The sequence below is a fragment of the Mustelus asterias genome, chromosome 5, assembly GCF_964213995.1.
Source record: "Mustelus asterias chromosome 5, sMusAst1.hap1.1, whole genome shotgun sequence".
Taxonomy (NCBI): Eukaryota; Metazoa; Chordata; class Chondrichthyes; order Carcharhiniformes; family Triakidae; genus Mustelus; species Mustelus asterias.
In genome coordinates this window covers 34,538,158-34,563,897 of record NC_135805.1, presented here as the reverse complement: position 1 = coordinate 34,563,897, position 25,740 = coordinate 34,538,158, and the positions used below count along the sequence as shown (strand labels likewise).

The 25,740-nt window shown below is 43.8% G+C and overlaps 1 protein-coding gene across 1 annotated transcript in view; it reads left to right on the top strand.

Annotated features, from left to right (window-relative positions):
- The window catches only part of crybg1a (crystallin beta-gamma domain containing 1a), a 261,887-nt gene that overhangs the window by 119,253 nt on the left and 116,894 nt on the right, over positions 1 to 25,740 (top strand). The window lies entirely within an intron of this gene.

The window sequence follows — 25,740 nt, the reverse complement described above, 5'->3', positions numbered from 1 at the left end:
TTAATTGAGATTTAAAACAAATTAAGGATAAATGAAGGCATCAAAATTTGCAGTCCTAACCCCAGTGCAGTGTCTAAATTGCATCACTGAATCTGTTCAAAGTTAATCTTTCAATAATCCAAAGTAATTTAGTAAAATGGGCTGGAAATGTAATTGTGACCACTAAATCACTTTGTTTATTATTTAATTTGAATCTCTTTATTCCTCCTTTCATGTTTTGCTTCCCTTTTCACATTTGATTCATTTGCTTGTTAATTATTCTTTCTTTCTCTTCCTGTGGAATTAAGGGTTATGGGGATCAGGCGGGTAAGTGGTACTGATCCACGTCAGATCAGCCATGATCTTATTGAATGGCGGGGCAGGCTCGAGGGGCTAGATGGCCTACTCCTGCTCCTATTTCTTATGTTCTTATGTTCTTATGGTCCTCGGGTTTTCTCACCTATGCCCTATATATTTTGTGTGCGATCCATCCTTGATCTTGCTTCAGATTTCACATGTTGTTAATATCTCCCTTGCAGTTTGTATCATACATTCCTTTGAAAGCAGGCAATTTCTGGTGCTGGTTTCTAGTTTTTTCTGCAGGGTGATCTTTTTGTTGAAGAACCAAGTCTCAGCTTTGCTGCCTTTTCCACCTGCCCCTCTGTCACCCTGTTGCCGTCTCTTTCCTATTCCCTTTATCAGTTGAAAGAGTCATATTTCTGATGTCAATGGAGACAGAGTTTGGTGTTACTCCCCAATCAGGGGCTGGGATAGGGTGGGAGTGGTGTGGAGGGTTTGTGGCAGTTACAGCAGAGCACAGCAGCAGCAGGAAGGTCAGGTACTCTTATGATGCTGAAATTAGCAGACTTCCTGATAGGTAGCAGTAAAAGTACATTATTTATCTCACTCAACAACATCAATTTACAGAAAGGGATTGTAGCAAAAGGAGAGTGAAAGATTACTGATTCCAGAATTCTTTCTGTTTTGCTTTGAAATTGAGTCAAATGACATGTTGGAGGATTACAGAAGCATTAAGGTCAGAAGTGGGTATGTTCGCTGATGATTGCTCAATGTTCAGCACCATTCGTGACTCCTCAGATGCTGAAGCAGTCCATGTTCAAATGCAACAAGACCTGGACAATATCCAGGCTTGGGCTAACAAGTGGCAAGTAACGTTCGCGCCACACAAATGCCAGACAATGACCATCACCAATAAGAGAGACTCTAACCACCACTCCTTAACATTCAATGGTGTAACCATCACTGAATCCCCCACTGTCAACATCCTTGGGGTTACCATTGACCAGAAACTCAACTGGACTCGCCACAAAAACACAGTGGCTACAAGAGCTAGGAATACTGCGGCGAATAACTCACCTCCTGACTTCCCAAAGCCTATCCACAATCTACAAGGCACAAGTCAGGAGTGCAATGGAATACTCCCCACTTGCCTGGATGGGTGCAGCTCCAACAACACTCAAGAAGCTCGACACCATTCAGGACAAAGCAGCCTGCTTGATTGGCACCACATCTACAAACATTCAATCCCTCCACCACCGACGCTGAGTAGCAGCAGTGTGTACTATCTATAAGATGGGGAGTATTCCATTGCACTCCTGACTTGTGCCTTGTAGATGGTGGATAGGCTTTGGGGAGTCAGGAGGTGAGTTATTTGCCGCAGTATTCCTAGCTTCTGACCTGCTTTTGTAGCCAGTGTGTTTATGTAGTGAGTCCAGTTGAGCTTCTGGTCAATGGTAACACCAAGGATGTTGACAGTGGGGGATTCAGTGATGGTTACACCATTGAATGTCAAGGGGCGGTGGTTAGAGTGTCTCTTATTGGTGATGGTCATTGCCTGGCATTTGTGTGGCGCGAATGTTACTTGCCACTTGTCAGCCCAAGCCTGGATATTGACCAGGTCTTGTTGCATCAAAAATCCTTAGACAGCACCTTCCAAACCCACAACCACTTCCATCTAGAAGGACAAGGGCAGCAGATAAATGGGAACACCACCACCTGCATGTTCCTCGCCAAGCCACTCACAATCCGGACTTGGAAATACATCGCCATTCCTTCGCAGTCGCTGGATCGAAATCCTGGAATTCCCTCCCCAATGGCATTGTGGGTCAACCCACAGAACATGGACTGCAGTGATTCAAGAAGGCAGCTCACCAGCACTTCTCAAGGGCAACTAGGATGGCCAATAAAAGCTGGCCAGCCAGCGATGCCCATGTCCCATGAATGAATTTTAAAAAACACTAATTTAAGGACTGTCACTGGAATTTACTCCTCCCTTAATTTACATCAATGGGAGAAATTCTCTCCTGATTATTAATAATGCAAGCCGTCCACAGCTTTTTCAGCTGACAGTGTTTTCCTAAAAAAACCACGGGCGGGATCCTCTGATCTCATCTGTTCCTGCATTGCTGCCAGTGAGAATGGAGAATTTGGCGCTCAGCCCAAAACTCCTTTCACTGCAGTGGGGCCGGAGAATCTCAGGCACGGACGAGGTTGGAGGTATCCAGCCGATCCTTATCCCTAGAATCGGAGCATTCATTGCAGGCGGTGCCACTGGTGGAGCAATGGTAGCTGCCATTAATGCATCCACTAGAAACCCGGGATCAGTGAAGAGCCCAGGCCAAGGTGGCTTTAGGGTTCACTGGGTGGGAGATGCGGGAAAGGGTGGGAGAGAGGTCGGAAGCACAGGTGGCTCTGAGCAGGCAAGAGCCTAAGTGCCTCACCACAAGGTACATCCCTCTGGGGGCCTGCAAGCAAACATGCCAGGGTTTACTTCTTGGGCTCCTGCTTAGCACCTGCTGTATTTGTGTGTCTGCTTAATATAAGCTTAATATGGGTGGCATGGTGGCACTGTGGTTAGCACCGCGGCTTCACAGCGCCAGGGACCCGAGTTCGATTCCCGGACTGGGTCACTGTCTGTGTGGAGTTTGCACGTTTTCCCCATGTCTGGGTGCTCCGGTTTCCTCCCGCATTCTGAGAGACGTGCTGGTTAGGTGCATTGACCCGAACAGGCGCCGGACTGGGGTGACTAGGGGAATTTCACAGTAACTTCATTGCAGTGTTAATGTCAGCCTTATTTGTAATGAATAAATAAACTTTATAAACCTACCCATCTCACACAGGATTGCTAAACTAAATGCAGGTTCAGTTTATTTGAGAATGTAGTGCAGGATTGTTTAGTAGACAGATTTACTATAAAAATTCAACGACTATTGACAGGAAAATAAAGCAGCAATTTCATCACACCTCATGCTGCTAGCTAAATGGAAAGTTCCTCTGAACAAAGTCTGCCAGTCACATGGCTTACATCCTGGCTACTTACTCGTTAATATTTTCTCTCTTACGATTACATCATAACATTCCCCCTTTTTCTCTCCAAGATTACAGACATTAAGAGTGAAAATACCAATACTCTCGGGTAGTTGTTAAAACTATTTAAACTAAAAATAAATCTCTGTTCAAGATTTTAAGAATTTAAGAATTTAAGTGTCAGTATAATGTACAGGCGATTTAACAATCCTCCTGGATCCCATAATGGCATGAACATAAGATCATAAGAACTAGGAGCAGGAGTAGGCCATCTGGCCCCTCGAGCCTTCTCCGCCATTCAATAAGATCATGGCTGATCTTTTCTGGACTCAGCTCCACTTACCCGCCCGCTCACCATAACCCTTAATTCCTTTACTGTTCAAACATTTATCCAAACTTGCTTTAAAAACATTCAATGAGGTAGCCTCAACTGCTTCATTGGGCAGAGAATTCCACAGATTCACAACCCTTTGTGTGAAGAAGTTCCTCCTCAACTAAATCTGCTCCCCCTTATTTTGAGGCCATGCCCCCTAGTTCTAGTTTCACCTGCCAGTGGAAACAACTTCCCTGCTTCTACCTTATCTATTCCCTTCATAATCTTATATGTTTCTATAAGATCTCCCCTCATTCTTCTGAATTCCAATGAGTATAGCCCCAGTCTACTCAGTCTCTCCTCACAAGCCAACCCTCTCAATTCCGGAATCAACCTAGTGAATCTCCTCTGCACCCCCTCCAGTGCCAGTATATCCTTTCTCAAGTAAGGAGACCAAAACTGTACTCCAGGTATGGCCTCACCAGCACCTTATACAGCAGCAACATAACCTAGCTGTTTTTAAACTCCATGACCTTACTGAGATTTGGTTTGATTGGCATATTGTGAGGAGTGAGACTGGTTCCTCACTCGAGTCATGTAAAATTCCAATGAGGAACCAGTCCAGCCATCATATAAACAATTATTAAACAATATTTATTAACTTAAATGAAAAGAAATACACAACGGAAGGGACTACAATGCTCTAAGACACTTAAGTACATGAATAACTAAACACACCTACCATTTATGTTGAAGTTGCCCCTTGTTCCAAAATACATATAGAATCCCTGAACTCACTAAGAGTTCCCAAACAATATCCAAATTAACAACCTAAATCAAATCCAGTTTATCATAAACACACAATACAGGGCTGATGATCAAGTGTGGGAAATGTCTTTCCCTGGTCCAGCAAAGATATTTAAACTGCCTTTGCGAAGATTTCCTGCAATGTCTTGGCTCTAAATCTTAGATGCAACACTATAGCATCTTTTAGAAGTAAAAGATGTTACAGGACTCCTTGGCTGTGAAATGGGTCCTAGCCTCTGTGAAATGCGGACTTTTGGTTGTAAGGTGCCGACTGGCGCTTCTGCTTCTGAGTGGGGTAACAGTTATTCTGTTTCCCCTTTTGGTATTTCAAACTCGAGAGTCGGCTATCTACATATCTCAAATTCTTTCCTTTTGCATTGGTGTGGCTAGTGTCTCTGGCATGCTTCGCACATCCTCACCACCTCCTCAATATTACTTTGCCCTGTATTACAGGGGAGGGCATGAAGCCATTTATTTCAAATATGTGAAGCAGCCAAAGAAGTAATGCAAACAATTACTTACATCCACACAGCACCTTTAACATAATGAAATATCCCAAAGTGCTTCAGACAAGCGTTTTAAAATAAAATATGATAATGAATCACATGAGGCGATATTAGGTCAGATGACCAAAAACTTGGTCAAAGAGGTAGTTTTTAAGGAGTGTATCAAAGGAGGTAAGTGAGGTAGGAGGCGAAGAGGTATAGGAATGGAATTCCAGAATCTGGGGCCTAGGCAACTGAAACCACAGCCCCCCATGGTGGAGGGATTAAAATTGGGGATGCACAAGTGGGCAGAATTAGAGGAACACACATACCTTGGAGTGTTGTGGAATTCGTATTTATTTATCATTTGTGTACAGCTCAAATCTGAAGATTCTTCATTAGCTGTTAAATTCGGTTATCCACCAGGGGGTGAAATCTCCACACTGTAATCAAACGTTTTAGTTACTGATCAACATTTCCATTAGCACATCAAACAATTATGAATTACTATGACACAGGTCTATCAGCCCAATCCCGGTTTCCAACAACAGTTGCAAAGGTTTTGTTTTTTTCAGAGGAGATTTACTGCATACATGAGGGAGATGGTAAAGAGATCTGTGGGTGCAGGATGGGATAATAACAGTGGGAGAATGCCTATGTGGAGCTTAAAAACCAGCATTGAGCAGTTGGGCTAAATGGTTTTAGCGCTGTACTTTTTTTTGTAATTCCATGTAAGTTGATATCCTTGTCAATGGAAATCTTGTTGTTTCAGTAGACTGAAGTTCAATTAACTGTGATTCAGCCATGAATCAGCACATGGTTGTGAAACTTCCCTTTCTGTGTTTCTAGGCAACATATTACATAGATATTTGCAGTTTATTAAGGAAGTTACATATCCATCATCATTTCCTTAGACAACAATCTTCAGTAATGTGTAGACTGTGATATTACCATTGCACTGTCACAGAGTGAATCATATAGGTCTACTAGTTATTTAAATCAGATGCTCAAAAAGTTTTCCCTGTCTGTTTGGTGTTGTCAATGATTTAAAAGTATTAAATTGACTGTATGTTCAAGTAACTGCAGGGGAAAGTCACCAGGCTTGAAACAGTTAACACAATTTCAGTGTTATCTACTGTTCACATCACACTCAGTAAAATATGCTGAGCCCATCATTAAATCACATTCTGCCTCCACCCTTAAGTCAGACAATTCACTGCTCCATTTTTACTTAACACATTTAAAGCGACATCTCGGCCTTTTGGCTAAGATGCAAATGAGATCAAGCCTTGGAGGAGGTGCAATGCCTGCTCCAATCAGCTTGGATCATGTAGATCAAGCCCAGGACAGGAAGTGGTCTTGAGAGCTTGAATCTGGAATCTCTCACTTGTTGAGACTTTGAATTGGACTTTGATTGGATTGAATTGGATATAAACGAAAAAATATTTCCCAATGATCAGGTCTTCAATCGAAGCATCGAGTGCTCTAGAGGATCAGAGAAATCTCCTATAAATTATAAAAACCTTCCTACCTCAACATATTTTTTGTAAAATTTCCACCAGTGAATCCCATTCTGGTTTTACTAAGAATTGCAACAGGCAAAATCCTATTGTGTAAGAGAAGCTAGACAAGCATATTAGGGAGAAGGGAACAGAGGGTGATGATGGTAAATTTGGGAAGGAAAGATCGGGAGAGGATTGAGTGGAGTATTAACACCGGTAGGGAGTGGTTGTGCTACATGGCCTGTTTCTGAAATATTGCAGCTGTCCGCTGATTGGTGGATGACATATACAGGGAGGTTTCTGCTGTGGATCTTCATGCAATTGAACAGGCTGATTCTTGACCCACAGATCTTTGGGCACATGGGGCAGAATGTCTAATGAGGTAGTGGGATCCAGGGTGTAGAATCGCTTCCTTTTCTTCCCTTCTCTGCATATCTCCACCTCATCATTAAGATGTTGTGACTCAAAGCATGGTCTCCATTTTGAATGATTGGGTAGAAAGTTCCTCCCAGTCATTAATGTTAATGCTGCCGTGCTTCAAGGAAAGCTTCAAAGTGACTTTGAAGCATTTTTATTGTCTACCCCAGGAACATTGGCCATCTAAAGGTTGAGAAAACAGGACCTGGCAGCAAAGACACTTTTCTGCCATTTGGACAGTGTCCATCCATCTAAGTTAATTTTACAGGAGATATGCTTGGATTCTTATGGAGCTGGCTTCTGGAGGGGTGCAAATATTTGTTCAGTGGTCCACTCATTGAACCTGAAGGATGCAGCAAAGCCATTGTTGATGGAATTTCTCTCGCATTCTTATATGTCGCTGATTCAGAGGTCTCTTTTTTTAACTCCATTTTTAAAGTTACAAAGTCAATGCTCAGAGTGGACAGAGCAGGATTCATTCCTTGCTTGCTCCAAAAACCAAATTCAAATTCCAACTGAATCCAATTCATGGTCCCCTCAAGGGAGACAAACAAGATCCAAGTTGACAAGATAAAGCATTGCACCCCATCTTGAGCTTGATCTGGTGCTTGATCTTAGCCAAAAGGCCGAGACAGAGGTTGCACTGCAGAACAGGATTGTAGTGACAACAACTGCTTAGCACTCTAGAACTTCTGTTGGATTGTGGAGGTTTTTGTTGTCAAACACTTGCTGACATAGTTTGTAGAAGGCTGAGCTGGCACAGTTGATCTGATGTTGGATCTCCTTGTAAATAGTAGCCTTTTGTAAGAGATCGCTGGCAAGTTATGGGAAGTACTCAACATATTCCAGCATCTCTCCTTCAATATATATGGGATGTGGACTATTTGTCTGACCAGGTGTAGGTTGATATATGAGTTTTGGCAATATTCAAGAACAGGCCAAGTTTCTTGTATGCAGAATTGATGAGATCAGTAGTGACTTGCAAATCTGATGCAGAGTGAATAACGATACTACAGTCATCTGCAAACTGTAGATCATGCATATCTATGGTGGTCAGTTTAGTTTTGACATGGAGGCAACTGAGGTTAAAGAGTTAACCATTCAGGCAGTATTTAGTATTGACACCTGTGGGGCAGTGGAGCTTTACTGAGGTGAATGTAGGTAGATTCTAAATAGTATGGGAACTATCACATAGTCTTGTTTGACACCAATCTGGATTTTGAAGCATTGGTTTCAGATTCCCTAATCAAGACCATTGCGGTCAGATATTCATGGTGCAATTGCAGGATTGTGATGAAGTTTCTTGGACATCCAAGTCTTTGGAACACAATCCACAGAACCTTGCAATTTACTTAGTCTAATGGTTTGGTCAGGTCGATGAATCCAATGAAGAGTTCCTGGTGTTCCCAACATTTTTCTTGGATTTGTTGGCAACAAGCGGACCGAGGACTGGTGGCATAAATATCATCTGTTAAGATTTCGATGGGAATCTAAAAAATACAAGATGTAATTTTCCAGTGGTTGTCCGAGTTACTGCCTGAATTTGTAGCAGTTTTACACAAGGTTTACCAGATAAAGCCACTTGTAATCGAAGAAGACATGGTATGAGATTAGGCTAATTGGCCTATCATTTCTCTTCCTTCCAGACTTATACAAGGCTAACATATCTACCCATGTAATTTCCTGATGAAATAATCTCTGCAAATATTCCAATATTTCCAAATGCAATAAATCGAACTCTAGAATAGTTACCCATCTTCCCATTACCACTCCTGAATGGAATAAAACAATCCCCCTCTCCCCCACCCACTTACTGCAACACGCATTTTTTAAAGTCATTTACGGGATGTGCCTGTTGCTGGCTAGGCAAGCATTTATTGCCCATTCCTAATCGTCCTTGAGAAGGTGGTGATGAGCTGCCATCTTGACTTCTGCAGTCCATGTGGTGTCGGTACTGATGTGGTGTCGGTACTGATGTGGTTGGTGTAGGTGCTGATGTCCATTTGTGAAGCTGCAAATTTTTAACTTGAACTTATATGTCCCTGGTCTCAGTTTGGTTTACTGTTGCCACCAAGTGTATGAGTATCAGACGAGAAGACCACTAGCATGGTACTAAACCAATATGAAAGCACCTCTGTGTTCTGTGCAGGATTTGATCGATTCAGTCCGTGCTTAACCAATCACATTTGAAAACAGGTGTTTATAACTATTTTATAAGGGTTAATTGAAGCAGCTGACAGGACAAGACCTGCCAGTGACAAATTAATAGTGAGAAAGAGGACATGGGAGAACTCTGGCACTTGTATTTGTGTACAGCTTACCAGTTTATTAACCAAAGCATAGTTCTATTATTATTCATGGAGCTGATTATTGCCGCAGTACAAGATTCAGCTGTGTGTTTAGGGAGAGGGGAGTTCAACATGAATACAATCACATTTTCTTCATCAGACACCTGTTTCGATACTGTTCTTTTCTATTGGATAAGTTCTTTGAGCTGAGTACTGACAGCCAATATATAATTAAACATTATTATCTGCAAGGACAGGTGTCGTAATTGTTTTGATACTATTCACTTGACCTCACTCCACAGAAGAGGCATAAAAATATACTTTATCTAAGTGGGTTCAGTGATGTTACAATCATATTACTGGACTATTAACCCACAGGTTGTAATCTCAAATCCCACCATGGCAAATTAAGAGTTTGAAGATTATGAGGGGTATGGACAGAGTGGATAGTCAGAAGCTTTTTCCCAGGGTGGAAGAGTCAATTACTAGAGGGCAAAGGTTTAAGGAGTGAGGGGCAAGGTTTAAAGGAGATGTACGAGGCAAGTCTTTTTTACAGAGGGTGGTGGGTGCCTGGAATTCACTGCCAGGGGAGGTAGTGGAAGGCTCCTGCAAGGCTGTCAATTATTGTGGTGATCTACTGTGCTCCCCCTGAGGAGAGTTGTGGGTCTTGAGGACAGCTCAGTGGGGAAGAAGCAGGAGATGAGAGAGGAGGAGAAAGAGGAAGCAGAAGCAGGTGACTCCAAACAGAGAGATGTCCCTGCTGTACAATGAGGTAGCCCCTTCTGCTAACATCTGGGAACAGGACTTTCCTCCTCTCCTGCACGGCCTCCAGCATTAGATCCAGGTTGGCATCGCTGAAGCAAGGGGCTGCTCTGCCGTGGGTGCCAGGCCTTTGGCTTTCCTGAGATATTTTACTTCCTTCTTGTGCTATGGATGGCTTTGGCACAAACCATATTTTGGATAATCAGCAGCTTCAGTGTTGACTGTTTTAGAATGTCTATATGAGTCCTACTTTGTCTAACCTGCCTCCACTCTTACTCTCCCTGGCCCTAAGTGGATAGGAAACATGTTTCCATATCAACTAAGGGCTTCCCCACTTGAAAATCTTAACCCAGTTTTGCACCAAATGTGGGTTTCTGACCCAAAAATCCCACACATCTATTCTTGGGAAAAAATAGACATTTTGTTGAATATTTTTATCTTGTATTCATCAGGACTATTCGCAAGAATACCCATGTAAGGTAAAACAAAAAAAATTATACTGTATAAGAAGAGAGTAGTGATTAGTTGGCAGTCTATAGTGCCTCTATCAGTCTACTGATTAGTAGTCATGACTCAGTTGATAGAGTCATCCAGACTTGAAACATTAGCTCTGTTCAATCTCCACAGATGCTGTCAGATCTGCTGAGATTTTGCAGCATTTTCTGTTTTTCTTTCGGATTCCAGCATTTCCAGTAATTTGGTTTTATTTTAGCTTGACTCTGATTGGTCACGGCGTTGCCTTGAGGAATGAACCAGTGAATGGCTGTCACTTATTTTATTTAGCTGAAGCAGGTGTAGTGTATGTACATTTTCTTGCTGTCTGCAAAAAGTAGGGCCCTGTGTATTAATATATGTAGCTTCAAATAAATATAAAGGTGCTACACCGCGATTATGACGGACAATCTGAAATTGGTTGTCAGCATAATTCTCAGTTAGCACTCTCTTCTATTACAGTATACTTTTGTTTTTTTCCCTTACATTGGTATTCTTGAAAATTGCTTTGACAAAATGTCTCTTTTTTCAGCGATTCCCATGCATTTTCTTTCATTCTACATGCAAATCAGAAATGACTATTCAGAAACTGTCAACATTTTGTTCAGAATGGAAAAAAGTTGTGAATTCCTTTCAAATAATTTGATTAATTTGGGAAACTGATCATATACTAGTCTATCAGCTTTTCTCGTAATTGTAAAGGAAAAGTAAAGTTTATTTATTAGTCACAAATAAGGCCTACATTAATCTGCAATGATGTTAATGTGAAATTCCCCTAGTCACCACACTCCGGCGCCTGTTTGGGTCAATGCACCTAACCAGCACGTCTTTCAGACTGTGGGAGGAAACCGGAGCACCCGGAGGAAACCCATGCAGACATGGGGAGAACGTGCAAACTCCACACAGACAGTGACCCAAGCCGGGAATCAAACCCGGGTCCCTGGCGCGGTGAGGCATGATGTGGAAATGTGGTCCCTGGTGTGGTGAGGCAGCAGTGCTAACCACTATGCCATCTTTACTTGAATTTCAAAATAAATTTTCATAAGCCTGATATAGAGAGATTTTTGATCAGTAAGGGAATCAAGGGTTATGGGGAAAGGGAAGGAAAGTGATGTGAGGAATGTCGGATGAGCCATGATCCTATTGAATGGCAGAACAGGCTTGAGGGTCCAAACGGCCTACTCCTCTTCCTTTTTTTATTATCTTATTACGAGAAGCAGAAAATGTCTGTGCCCATTGACACTAGTCGCTGTGAATTTTTGTTAATTTTGAGATTTGTCCTGACCGCTTACAAAAAAATGGTTTGCACATGGGTCAAGATCCTTGAATTCCCTCGCTAACAGCACTGAGTGCACCCACACCACAGGGAGTGCAGCATTTCAAGAAGGCAGCTCACCACATCCAAGGCAACGAGAGGTGGGCAATAGAAATTTTGGCCTAGACAGTGACGCCCACATCCTGTAAATGAATTTTTAAAAACTGGAAGGTTCCTCAATAACAATGAAATAATTCAGCTGATGCAAAATGGCACCTGATCATAAAACATAATCCCACCAGTCCCTGTAAAAACGATGTCACTGTGGGCCATAAAACATAATGCAGTCCCAACCATGGAACACGTTTAAAAGAATCAACATTCCTGCGTGGAAAGCTAACAGATTAGGCTATCAATATACAGAGGGCAAAATCTTGTGTCCTCCTCTAAGGGGGCTTTGTTGGTAGGAATCCTGCTGCCTTCTCAATGCCACACTGATTGAATCAAATTGCTGGGGAGCACATAGATGGCTTACTACCCTGCTGCCAATTGAGGGCAATTAATGCCCAAATAAGGACCTCATCCTGCTGCCGCTGGTACTAACTCAACATGTGGGAAGCATGACGAAGAAACCCTGCCATATTTTCTGGTGGTACATGGTATGGGGTCCTTTGTTCAAAGTCACTCAGTGCCTGATCAAGGAACCTAGCATTGGGAAGCGGGGGAATAGGGAGAGCGGTTGAAGGGGGGTGGGCGTTGAGAGCTGCTCCCCTACCCATCCTTGCTCATTTTCTAGGTGCACAATGGGAGCCTGTAGGCTGAATTTCTTCTACCATCATTTTATTTGAGCAATGGAAAGACATTCCAAAAAGTGAAGATACATGAAAACAGGTCAGCTAGACAGTGAAAACCTGTGGGGAAAACACAAGAAGGAAAAAAAAAGAGAGAAAGCAAATTTCATCTTGGAACATGAGTGGGAAATAGCTAACCTCTAAAACTCCTTAAGTACATGTTCAGACTAGAGAACATTCAAGGGTGGAAGGGTCAGAGTGAAATTGAAAGTTGGAGTGAGCAGCAGGGCGGTGTGGTTTATGCCAGATCTGATGGAAAGTCATTGACTTGAATATTCAAGGTTGAAATATTCAAGCGCAATTTGCATCAACAGAAGTGAATACAGTCCAATGGACTGGAAACTTCAATTCAGCCTTCAGCCTTTGTCTCCTTCAGTTTCATGGGAAAGGGTCAGGAGGAGGGCAGTCGCATCTCAGGGTGATTGAAGGGTGAATAAGGTTATTTCTGCTAGAGCAAACTTACTGCAAAACAACAAGAGGAGCAGAGAGGAAGATGTGCTCCGTGGCATAACCATGGTTGCATAACATGCAAATCGCAGAAGATGAAATGTTGGGATATAAGCTGGGAGGAGGAGAACAATGAAAATATTGGAAATGGTTTGGAACATAATCAAGGGCAGCAAAAGTCAGCTGAAGAAAATGGAAACCATTTTAGAACTGCTAATCATTAAAGCTGATGTGGTAGGATGGGCCCCTAGAGTCTTTGCTGGCAATCATGAGAACTTGGTTGAAATTCAGGGTCAGAGAAACTGTGAGGTGCCATCTTTTGGATGTGATATTTACAGTTTGTCAGTGACTACAGCGTGAGTTGTTATGAGCTGCAGAGCTTTTGTGGGGTCTTTTGTAGGTTCACAAATCCTGGTCTGATATTTGTGGTTTAAATATAGCGGTAACCTAGTTGTTGTCACATATCCTGATTAATGAATATATGTCTCATATCGGTTCAGTTATCGGTCACCATGAGAACCGGTGACTTGGCCCAGCCAACTCCCTGATATTACTATTGCTTTTCAGATAGAAAAAAAGTTTAAACACACAAATTTGAAAGATTTTGAGTGCGTCATGAAACAGAATTTGAACTTTGAGAATGGACTGATTATATTTGCACAATTTTTCACCTGCGCTATGGACATTGTGGTAGATTTTTAACTTGGCATTACTGATCAATCACCCATTACAGAAACCATGCAGATATCCATGGACCAATTGGGCTGAATGGTTGGTTTCTGTGCTCAATACCCAATGTAATCATTTCCATTACAATTTCTACTGCAAGCAGCAATGATAGTTTTGCCTCAAGTCTGATCCACAATTCCAGGTTGACGCAAAGGAAGCAAGTTGAAATTTCATCCCAATATTCATCTACTTCTAGAACATAGAACATTACAGCGCAGTACAGGCCCTTCAGCCCTCAATGTTGCGCCAACCAGTGAAACCAATCTAAAGCCCCTCTAATCTACACTATTCCAATATCATCCATATGTTCTATGTTCTATAAAGAAATTGGTTTAGGTTGGAGGGTCACAGTTTTTTTTTAACTGGTCGGTGCAACATCGTGGGCCGAAGGGCCTGTTCTGCGCTGTAATGTTCTATGTTCTATGTTCTATATGTTTATCCAATATGTCAGAAGTTACAGAGGGACATAGATAGGATGCAAGACTGGGCGGAAAAGTGGCAGATGGACTTCAACCCAGATAAATGCGTAGTGGTCCATTTTGGCAGGTCTTAGTACTGTAGAGGATCAGAAGGACCTTGGGGTCTGGGTCCATAGGACTCTAAAATCGGCCCTGCAGGTGGAGGAGGTGGTTAAGAAGGTGTGCTGGCCTTTATCAATCGAGGAATTGAGTTTAGGAGTCCGAGGATAATGATGCAGCTATATAAGACCCTCGTCAGACCCCACTTGGAGTACTGTGCTCAGTTCTGGTCGCCTCATTACAGGAAGGATGTGGAAAAGATTGAAAGGGTGCAAAGGAGATTTACAAGGATGTTGCCTGGATTGAGTGGCATGCCTTATGAGGATAGGCTGAGGGAGCTCGGTCTTTTCTCCTTGGAGAGGAGACCTAATAGAGGTATATAAGATGTTGAGAGGCATAGATCGGGTGGACTCTCAGAGGCTTTTTCCCAGGGTGGAAATGGCTGCTACGAGAGGACACAGGTTTAAGGTGCTGGGGGGTAGATACAGGGGAAATGTTAGGAGGAAGTTTTTCGGACAGAGGGTGCTGGGCGAGTGGAATCGGCTGCCATCAGTGGTGGTAGAGGCAAACTCAATAGGGTCTTTTAAGAGACTCCTGGATGAGTACATGGGACTTAATAGGATGGAGGGTTATAGGTAGGCCTAAAAGGAAGGGATATGTTCGGCACAACTTGTGGGGTCGAAGGGCCTGTTTTGTGCTGTAGTTTTTCTATGTTTCTATAACCATTTGAATGCTCTTAATGTTGACGAGTCCACTACTGCTGCAGGCAGGGCATTCCACGCCCTTACTACTCTCTGAGTAAAGAACCTACCTCTGACATCTGTCCTATATCTATCACCCCTCAATTTAAAGCTATGTCCCCTCGTGTTAGCCATCACCATCCGAGGAAAAAGGCTGTCACTATCCACCCTATCTAATCCTCTGATCGTCTTGTATGCCTCTATTAAGTCACCTCTTAACCTTCTTCTCTCTAACAAAAACAACCTCAAGTCCCTCAGCCTTTCCTTGTACGATCTTCCCACCATACCAGGCAACATCCTGGTAAATCTCCTCTGCACCCTTTCCAACACTTCCACATCTTTCCTATAATACGGTGACCAGAACTGTACGCAATACTCCAAGTGCGGCCGCACCAGAGTTTTGAGCAGTTGCCGCATGACCTCATTGCTCCAAAACTCAATCCCTCTACCAATAAAAGCTAACATACCGTATGCCTTCTTAACAATCCTATCAACCTGGGTGCCAACTTTCAGGGATCTATGCACATGGACACCCAGATCCCTGTGTTCATCCACACTACCAAGTATCGTACAATTAGCCCAGTACTCTGTATTCCTGTTACTCCTTCCTAAGTGAATCACCTCACACTTTTCCGCATTAAACTCCATTTGCCACCTCTCAGCCCAGCTCTGCAGCTTATCTATGTCCCTCTGTAACCTGCCACTTCCCTCCGCACTGTCTACAACTCCACCGACTTTAGTGTCATCCGCAAATTTACTAATCCATCCTTCTACGCCCTCATCCAGGTCATTTATAAAAATGACAAACAGCAGTGGCCCCAAAACAGATCCTTGCGGTACACCACTAGTAACTGAACTCCAGGATGAATATTTCCCATCAACTACCACCCTCTGTTTTCTTACAGCTAGCCAGTTCACTCTCTTGCCTGCAGAAGGCAGAGAGTGGCTGTGGAGGGGTCTTTCTCTGCATGGAGGTCAGTGACCAGTGCAGTGCCCCAGGGATCTGTTCTGGGACCCTTGCTGTTTGTCATTTTCATAAATGACCTGGATGAGGAAGTGGAGGGATGGGTTGGTAAGTTTGCTGACGACACCAAGGTAGGTGGTGTTGTGGATAGTTTGGAGGGATGTCAGAAGTTGCAGCGAGACATAGATAGAATGCAAGACTGGGCGGAGAAGTGGCAGATGGACTTCAACCCGGATAAGTGTGTGGTGATCCATTTTGGCAGATCCAATGGGATGAAGCAGCAGTATAATATGAAGGGTACCATTCTTAGCAGTGTAGAGGATCAGAAGGACCTTGGGGTCCGGGTCCATAGGACTCTTAAATCGGCCTCGCAGGTGGAGGATGCGGTCAAGAAGGCGTACGGCGTACTGGCCTTCATTAATCGAGGGATTGAGTTTAGGAGTCGGGAGATAATGCTGCAGCTTTATAGGACCCTGGTTAGACCCCACTTGGAGTACTGCGCGCAGTTCTGGTCACCTCATTACAGGAAAGATGTTGAAGCCATTGAAAGGGTGCAGAGGAGATTTACAAGGATGTTGCCTGGATTGGGGGGCATGCCTTATGAGGATAGGTTGAGGGAGCTTGGTCTCTTCTCCCTGGAGAGACGAAGGATGAGAGGTGACCTGATAGAGGTTTACAAGATGTTGAGAGGTCTGGATAGGGTAGACTCTCAGAGGCTATTTCCAAGGGCTGAAATGGTTGCTACGAGAGGACACAGGTTTAAGGTGCTGGGGGGTAGGTACAGAGGAGATGTCAGGGGTAAGTTTTTCACTCAGAGGGTGGTGGGTGAGTGGAATCGGCTGACGTCGGTGGTGGTGGAGGCAAACTCGTTGGGGTCTTTTAAGACACTTCTGGATGAGTACATGGGATTTAATGGGATTGAGGGCTATAGATAGGCCTAGAGGTGGGGATGTGATCGGCGCAACTTGTGGGCCGAAGGGCCTGTTTGTGCTGTGGCTTTCTATGTTCTATGTTCTAATTCCTGATCCAAACCACTAAATCACCCTCAATCCCATGTGTCCGTATTTTCTGCAAAAGCTTACCATGGGGAACCTTATCAAATGCTTTGCTGAAATCCATATACACCACATCAACCGCTTTACCCTCATCCATCTCTTTGGTCACCTTCTCAAAGAACTCAATAAGGTTTGTGAGGCATGACCTACCCTTCACAAAACCGTGCTGACTATCCCTAATCAAATTATTCCTTTCTAGATGATTATAAATCCTATCTCTTATAATCCTTTCCAAAACTTTGCCCACAACAGAAGTAAGGCTCACCGGTCTATAATTACTAGGGTTGTCCCTACTCCCCTTCTTGAACAAGGGGACAACATTTGCTATCCTCCAGTCTTCTGGCACTGTCCTGTAGACAATGACGACACAAAGATCAAAGCCAAAGGCTCTGCAATCTCCTCTCTAGCCTCCCAGAGAATCCTAGGATAAATTCCATCCGGCCCAGGGGACTTATCTATTTTTTACCCTTTCCAGAATTGCTAACACCTCCTCCTTATGAACCTCAATCCCGTCCAGTCCAACAGCCTGCATCTCAGTACTCCCCTTGACGTCACTGTCCCTCTCCTGTGTGAATACCGACAAAAAATATTCATTTAGTGCCTCTCCTATCTCTTCAGACTCCACACACAACTTCCCACTACTGTCCTTGACTGGCCCTAATCTTACCCTAGTCATTCTTTTACTCCTGACATACCTATAAAAAGCTTTAGGTTTTTCCTTGATCCTACCTGCCAAAGACTTCTCATGTCCCCTCCTGGCTCTTCTTAACTCTTTTTTAGGTCCTTCCTGGCTAACTTGTAACTCTCAAGCGCCCTAATTGAGCCTTCACGTCTCATCTTAACATAAGTCTCCTTCTTCCTCTTCACAAGAGATTCAACCTCTTTAGTAAACCACGGTTCCCTCACACAACTGCTTCCTCCCTGCCTGACAGGTACATATTTATCGAGGACGCGTAGTAGCTGTTCCTTGAACAAGCTCCACATTACAATTGTGCCCATCCCCTGCAGTTTCCTTCCCCAACCTATGCCACCTAAATCTCGCCTAATCACATCATACTTTCCTTTCCGCCAGCCCTTCGGTATATACCTATCCCTTTCCATTGCTAAGGTAAATGTAATCGAATTGTGGTCACTATCACCAAAGTGTTCACCTACCTCCAAATCTAACACCTGGCCTGGTTCATTACCCAGTACCAAATCCAATGTGGCCTCGCCTCTTGTTGGTCTATCTACATACTGTGTCAGGAAGCCTTCCTGCACACATTGGACAAAAACTGACCCCTCTAAAGTACTCGAACTATAGCTTTTCCAGTCAATATTTGTAAAGTTAAAGTCCCCCATAACAACTACCCTGTTACTTTCGCTCCTATCCAGAATCATCTTTGCAATCCTTTCCTCTACATCTCTGGAACTTTTCGGAGGTCTATAAAAAACTCCCAACAGGGTGACCTGTTTCTAACCTCAGCCCAAACTACATCAGTACACGGGTCCTCATCAAATGTCCTTTCTGCCACCGTAATACTGTCCTTGACTAACAATGCCACACCTCCCCCTCTTTTACCACCTTCCCTGCACTTACTGAAACATCTAAACCCTGGAACCTGCAAGAACCATTCCTGTCCCTGCTCTATCCATGTCTCCGAGATGGCCACAAAATCGAAATCCCAGGTACCAACCCATGCTGCAAGCTCACCCACCTTATTCCGGATGCTCCTGGCGTTGAAGTATACACACTTCAAACCACCTTCCTGCCTGCCAGTACACTCCTGCGACCCTGAAACCTCATCCATGACCTCACTACTCTCAACCTCCTGTACACTGGGGCTACAATTCAGGTACCCACCCCACTGCTGAATTAGTTTAAACCCTCCCGAAGAGCATTAGCAAATTTCCCCCCCAGGATATTGGTACCCCTCTCATTCTATCATCACTCATCACCAGAAGATCATCATCTGTTTATGGGCGAAGAAAGCTAATTGGGTCCACCTTAATTCAGTCATCCACAACAGCCCTACACTCCCCCTACTGCTCCATCTTGTCTTTTCTTAAATTATTGCAAGAATTTTGCCTCCACTGCTTTGTTTGCAAATTAATTTCATGCATTGATCTCCAGCTCAATATGAAGAGATGTCAATCTCTTTTACCAGACCATAGTGATGTAATTTTGTCCTGCTCTCATTGTTAAATTTACAGTAATATTTCAAATTACTGTTTCGAACACCATTTACTATTTTATGTAACTTTATAAGACCACCTTGGATGCCCCCTTTCCAGGCTGAAGAGTCCTCGGCTGCTTTCTTTCCATTTACGTTAATCCCTCAGCATTGGAAATAGCATCATGACTCTTCTTTGTGCTCCTGCTGTTCTTTGAATATCTTTCCTTTTTCTTGGCGACCCTAACTGGATACTCAGATGCAGTTTGTCCAGAGCACTCTGCAGTTTGATCACAATGTTCTCTACTGAGTTATCCCCAGGTAAGAAAGGGGGAAAACTTCTTGCTCATAATTGAGCAAAATGTACATGTTTGGATAGAATTGAACACAGGTACGCAGACCACTGTTAGTGTGTCACATTGCAAAGAGAAACCAAGAAAATGAAATGCAGTGTGAAGAAAAAATGAATGCACTACTACTTTCTTTCCATTTCACTCTGAATAGCAGCACACTCAAACTTACTCAATGGTTTTTCTGCTGTACACACCTGTCTTTGTTCTTTGACTGTATCTGCACAGTGTGCGGCAATGTAAATTACATGCAAATCAATATTACATTGAACACAGACTTCCTCTGAAAACAGCATGTGCTACTCAGCAAAAACTGTCCCTTGGACAATATGCACAATTATTTGTGAGTGACCATTTATGCATAGCAATGTTGAGAGATATGTCAAGAAAAGTCTTTAATTTTGACTTAGAGAATAAAATTTGGTTTTGATCTCTCAATATTTGCCACAGTGCCACGGTGGCACAATGGTTAGTACTGTTGCCTCACAGCGCTAGGGACCCGGGTTCAATTCCAGCCTCGGGTCACTGTCTATGTGGAGCTTGCACATTCTCCCCGTGGGTTTCCTTCAGGTGCTCTGGTTTCCTCCCACAGTCCAAAGATATGTAGGTTAGATGGATTGGCCATGATAAATTGCCCCTTAGTGTCAGGGGGATTAACAGGGTAAATACATGGAGTTAAGGGGACAGGGCCTGGGTGGGATTGTTGTCGGTGCAGGCTTGATGGGCCAAATAGCGTCCTTCTGTATTATAGGGTTTCTATGATTCTATGATTTGTTGCTGAATTTCCGTAAATCATTTATGTTCAGCCAGTGTGATTTTAACTTTGAGTGATTGTGGAAAACAGAGAATATATGATCAATAGCCTTTTGCACACCTCTCCTGATTTTCAGGATGTTTAATGGGTGGTTGCTCCAATAACTGTCCTCAAAAGTTAAAATCTACTCCAGTGATTTAGATTGCGTCCAGTACTGTGTCTTTGGCAATATGGCTTATTTGGAGACAGACAAGTGAGACAAATTCACAAGCCCCTTCACAAATGCTAACATAATGCAACATTTTGTTTTAAACCACTACAACTGTTTTCCTGCCATAGACTATCAATTTCCACTCTTCCTGTCTATACATCTGCTCCATGATGCTGGAAATAAAAGGAGAAGCAGTTTTGTTAAAACAGCACCATTTCCTTATTCATGCATCATAAATTTTTTATGCCAAAGGGAAGTCTTGCTAAAACTATACAAGGCACTAGTTAGATCACACCTGGAATACTGTGAACAGTTTTTGTTCCCTTATCTAAGGAAATTCTGGCATTGGAGGCATTCTGGAGAAGGTTCACTAAGTTGATCCCGGCTTTGGAGGGATTTTCTAATGAGGAGAGGTCAAGTAGGTTGGGCCTGTACTCATTAGAGTTTAGAAAAATGAGAGGCATTCTTATTGAGACATATAGGATTCTCAAGGGGTTTGAAAGGGTAGATGCTGAGGGGATATTTCTTCTTGTGGGAGAGTCTAGCACCAGAGGACATAATCTCAGAATAAGGAGTCACCTATTTAAAACAGAGATGAGGAGGAATTTCTTCACTCAGAGGGCAGTGAATCTGTGGAATACTTTAACGCAGAGAGCTGTGGAGGCTGGGTTGTTAAGTGTGTTCAAGGCTGATATAGACAGATTTTTCATCAGTAAGGAAGTCAAAGGTTATGGGGATAAGTGGGAAAGTGGAGTTGAGGATTATAACACATCAGCCATGATCTCATTGAATGGGGGAGCAGACTCGATGGGCCAAATGACTTACTTCTGCTCCTGTGCCTTATGGTCTCCCTGTTCTTCTTCCTCCTGTTGCAGTCCATATGGTTTAGATACACCTACAGTGCTGATCGGAAGGGAGTTCCAGCATTTTGACCGAGTGACATTGAAAGAACATTGATATATTTCCAAGTTAAAATGACGTGTGGCTTGGAGGGGATTTTGGAGGTGATGGTCATCCAATACATCTGCTGCCCTTCTCCTTGGTGGTAGAGTTTAAGGGTTTGGACGATGCTGTTGAAGAATGCTTGGTGAATTGCTGCATTGCATCTTGTAGAAAGTACACACAGTTGACATTGTGTGTCAGTGGTGGAGGAAGTGAATGCTTATTGTGGTGAAAGGGGTGCCAATCAAATGGATGTTGTTGAGCTTCTTCAGTGTTGTTACTGTCATCCAAAGCAAGTAGAGAGCATCCCATCACATGGGGAGGGAGTGGCGTAATGGTACTATCATTGGACTAGTAATTCAGACACCCAGAATAATCCTCTGTAGACCCAGGTTCAAATCCCATTATGGCAGATGGTGAAATTTGAATTCAACAACATTCTGGAATTAAAAGTCTAATTGAGGACCGTGAAACCATTCTCGATTGTTGTAAAAACCCATCTAGTTCACTAATATCCTTTGGGGAAGGAAATCTGCCGTCCTTACCTGGTCTGGCCTACATGTGATTCCAGATCCACAGCAATGTGATTGACTCTTAAATGCCCTCTGAAATGGTCTAGCAAGCCACTCAGTTCAAGGACAATTAGGGATGGACAAAAAATGCTGGCCCAGCCTGTGACGTCCACATCCCATGAACTAATAAAAAAAATCCTGACTTGTACCTTGTAGATGGTGGACAGGCTTTGGGGAGTCAGAAGGAGAGTTATCTTCCCCAGAATTCCCAGCCTCCGACTTGCCCTTTTAGCTACGGTATTTATGTGGCTAGTCCGGTTCAGTTTCTACTCAATATTGATACGTTAGTACGTTAATAGTGGTAAATGAATGATGGTGATGCCATTGAGTGTCAAAGGAGATGCATGGATTCTCTGGTGCTGAGATTGGTCATTGCCTAGCATTTGTGTGGTGCAAATGTTACTTGCCACTTATCAGCCCAGGCCTGGCTATTGTCCAGGTTTTGCTGCATTTGGACATAGAATCAAAGAATCCCTACAGTGCAGAAAGAGGCCATTCGGCCCATTGAGCCTGCATCGACAACAATCCCACCCAGACCCTATCCCTGGAACCCCACGTATTTACCCTGCTAATCCCCCCGACACTAAGGGGGAATTTAGCATGGCTAATCCACCTAACCTGCACATCTTTGGAATGTGGGAGGAAACTGGACCACCTGGAGGAAACCCACGCAGACACGGGAAGAACGTACAAACTCCACACAGACAGTTCCGGAGGCTGAAATTGAACCCAGATCCCTGGCGCTGTGAGGCAGCAGTGCTGACCACCGTGCCACCATGCCGCCCCAAACTGCTTCAGTATCTGAGAAGTCGTGAATGGTGCTAAACATTGTGCAATCATCTGCAAACATCCCCACTTCTGACCTTATGATGGAAGGAAGGTCTTTGATGAAGCAGCTGAAGATGGTTGGGCCTAGGATACTATGCAGAGGAACTTCTGCAGTGCTTTGTACAATAAATGGCAGAGCCATCAAGAGTATAGAAACACAGAGGGACCTAGGTGTGCAAGTCCACAAATCCTTGAAGGTGCCAACACAGGTGGAGAAGGTGGTGAAGAAGGCATATGGTATGCTTGCCTTTATAAGACGGGGTATAGAGTATAAAAGCTGGAGTCTGATGATGCAGCTGTATAGAATGCTGGTTAGGCCACATTTGGAGTACTGCATCCAGTTCTAGTCGCCGCACTACCAGAAGGACGTGGAGGCATTAGAGAGAGTGCAGAGAAGGTTTACCAGGATGTTGCCTGGTATGGAGGGTCTTAGCTATGAGGAGAGATTGGGTAAACTGGGGTTGTTCTCCCTGGAAAGACGGAGAATGAGGGGAGATCTAATAGAGGTGTACAGAATTATGAAGGGGATAGATAGGGTGAACAGTGGGAAGCTTTTTCCCAGATCAGAAGTGACGATCACGAGGGGTCACAGGCTCAAGGTGAGAGGCGCGAAGTATAACTCAGATATTAGAGGGATGTTTTTTACACAGAGGGTGGTGGGGGCCTGGAATGCGCTGCCAAGTAGGGTGGTGGAGGCAGGCACGCTGACATTGTTTAAGACTTACCTGGATAGTCATATGAGCAGCCTGGGAATGGAGGGATACAAACGATTGGTCTAGTTAGACCAAGAAGCGGCATAGTCTTGGAGGGCCAAACGGCCTGTTTCCTGTGCTGTACTGTTCTTTGTTCTTTGATTTGCTTTGATTTATTATTGCCACATGTATTAGTATACATTAAAAAGTATTGTTTCTTGCGCGCTAAACAGACATAACATACCATACACAGAGAAGGAGATAGTGCAGAATGTAGTGTTACAAAACGAAGGAGATAGTCATCGATATCAGGAAGTATAGTGGAGGGCAGGTACCTGTCTACATCAGTCATAGCTAGGGCGTAGAGAAAGATCAACTTAATGTGAGGTAGGTCCATTCAAATGTCTGATGGCAGCAGGGAAAAAACTGTTTTTGAGTCGGTTGGTATGTGGCCTCAGACATTTGTATCTTTTTCCGGATGGAAGAGAATATGTCCAAGGTGCGTGGGGTCCTTGATTATGCTGGCTGCTTTTTGAGGCAGCAGGAAGTGTAGACAGTGTCAATGGATGAGAGAATGGTTTGAGTGATGGACTGGGCTTCGTTCACGATCCTTTGTAGTTTATTGCGGTCTTGGACAGAGCAGGAGCCATACCAAGCTGTGATACAACCAGAAAGAATGCTTTCTATGGTGCATTTGTAGAAGTTGGTGAGAGTTGTAGCAGACATGCCAAATTTCCTTAGTCTCCTGAGAAAGTAGAGGCATTGGTGGACTTTCTTAACTATAGCGTCCACATGGAGGAACCAGCACAGCTTGTTGGTGATCTGGACACCTAATAGCTTGAAGCTTTCGACCATTTCTACTTCGTCCCCACTGATGTAGACAGGTACCTGCCCTCCACTATAACTTCCTGATATCGATGGCTATCTCCTTTGTTTTGTTGACATTGAGGGAGAGATTATTGTCATCGCACCTGTTCACCAGATTCTCTATCTCTTTCCTGTACTCTGTCTTGTCATTGTTTCAGATCCGACCCGCAATGTCAGTGTCATTAGCAAACTTGAAAATCGAGTTGGAGGGGAATTTGGCCATACAGTCTGATGTGTATAAGGAGTGTAGAAAGGGGTGGAGGACACCGCCTTGCGGAGCACCAATGTTGAGGATGATCGTGAAGGAGGTGCTGTTGCCTATCCTTATTGACTGTGGTTTGTGGGTTCGGAAGTCTAGGATCCAGTTGCAGAGGGAGGTACCGAAACCCAGGCCATGGAGTTTGGTGATGAGTCTTGTAGGAATAATGGTGTTGAAGGGACAGATGTCGTGGGACTGACATGATTGATCACTAACAACCACAATTGTCTTCCTTAATGCCAGGGTTGACTCCAACCAATGAAGAGTTTTCCCACTGAGTCCCATTTTTGATAGGGTTCCTTGATGCCATACTCAGTCAGATGCTACTTTGGTGTCAAGGGCAGTCACTCTTACCTCAGCTGAGATTGCTCCTGGCGGAGCTGGAAACCGAATTGAGAAAAAGTCTCAATGGACATAGAACATAGAACAGTACAGCACAGAACAGGCCCTTCGGCCCACGATGTTGTGCCGAGCTTTAGCAATGGAGCTCCAGGGAATTACCGCAGGGATTGCCACTGGCATTCCAGCTGATGAATGGACTCACCATAATGACCATTTCATTCTACCCCCTGTGTTCTTTAAGTTAATTACTTGTCTGAAAAAAAACATTAATAGGGCAAGTTCAAAAGAGTAGGATCAAAACTACGTCGCCCATATCAAGAAAAGAAATGGAACAGAATATAGGGCAGAACTTTCCAGCCGTTCCTGTAGATCCTGCCGATGGTGATCCCCACTGCGGATTTCCAAGGCGGCGGAGGGTGTGAACAATGAGAAACCCCGTTGACAGTGGCGCAGGACCAGACAATCCCACTGCTGGTTAACATTGGGCCACCTCCGCCACCGCAAAAGATGCGGTATTGGGGGGGGGGGGGGTGCACTCGATTGATGAACCCCATCGTATATGGATGTGTATAAATCTATATATGCAATGCATCCAACCAAGCACATAAACCATACCAAAGCAACCTGCTCCCCCACCCCACCCTGCATTGCAAAAATTGGGAAAAAACTAAATACAACTTGTCCTGTGATCCCAACATCTTGGCAGAATATAACCAGGGGATTTTCACAGTAACTTCATTGCAGTGTTAATGTAAGCCTCCTTGTGACACTAATAAAGAAACTTTAGGAGCGGTTTGCTTATAATGAATGGGGTGGGGGGTAGGGGAAGTGAGGCAAGA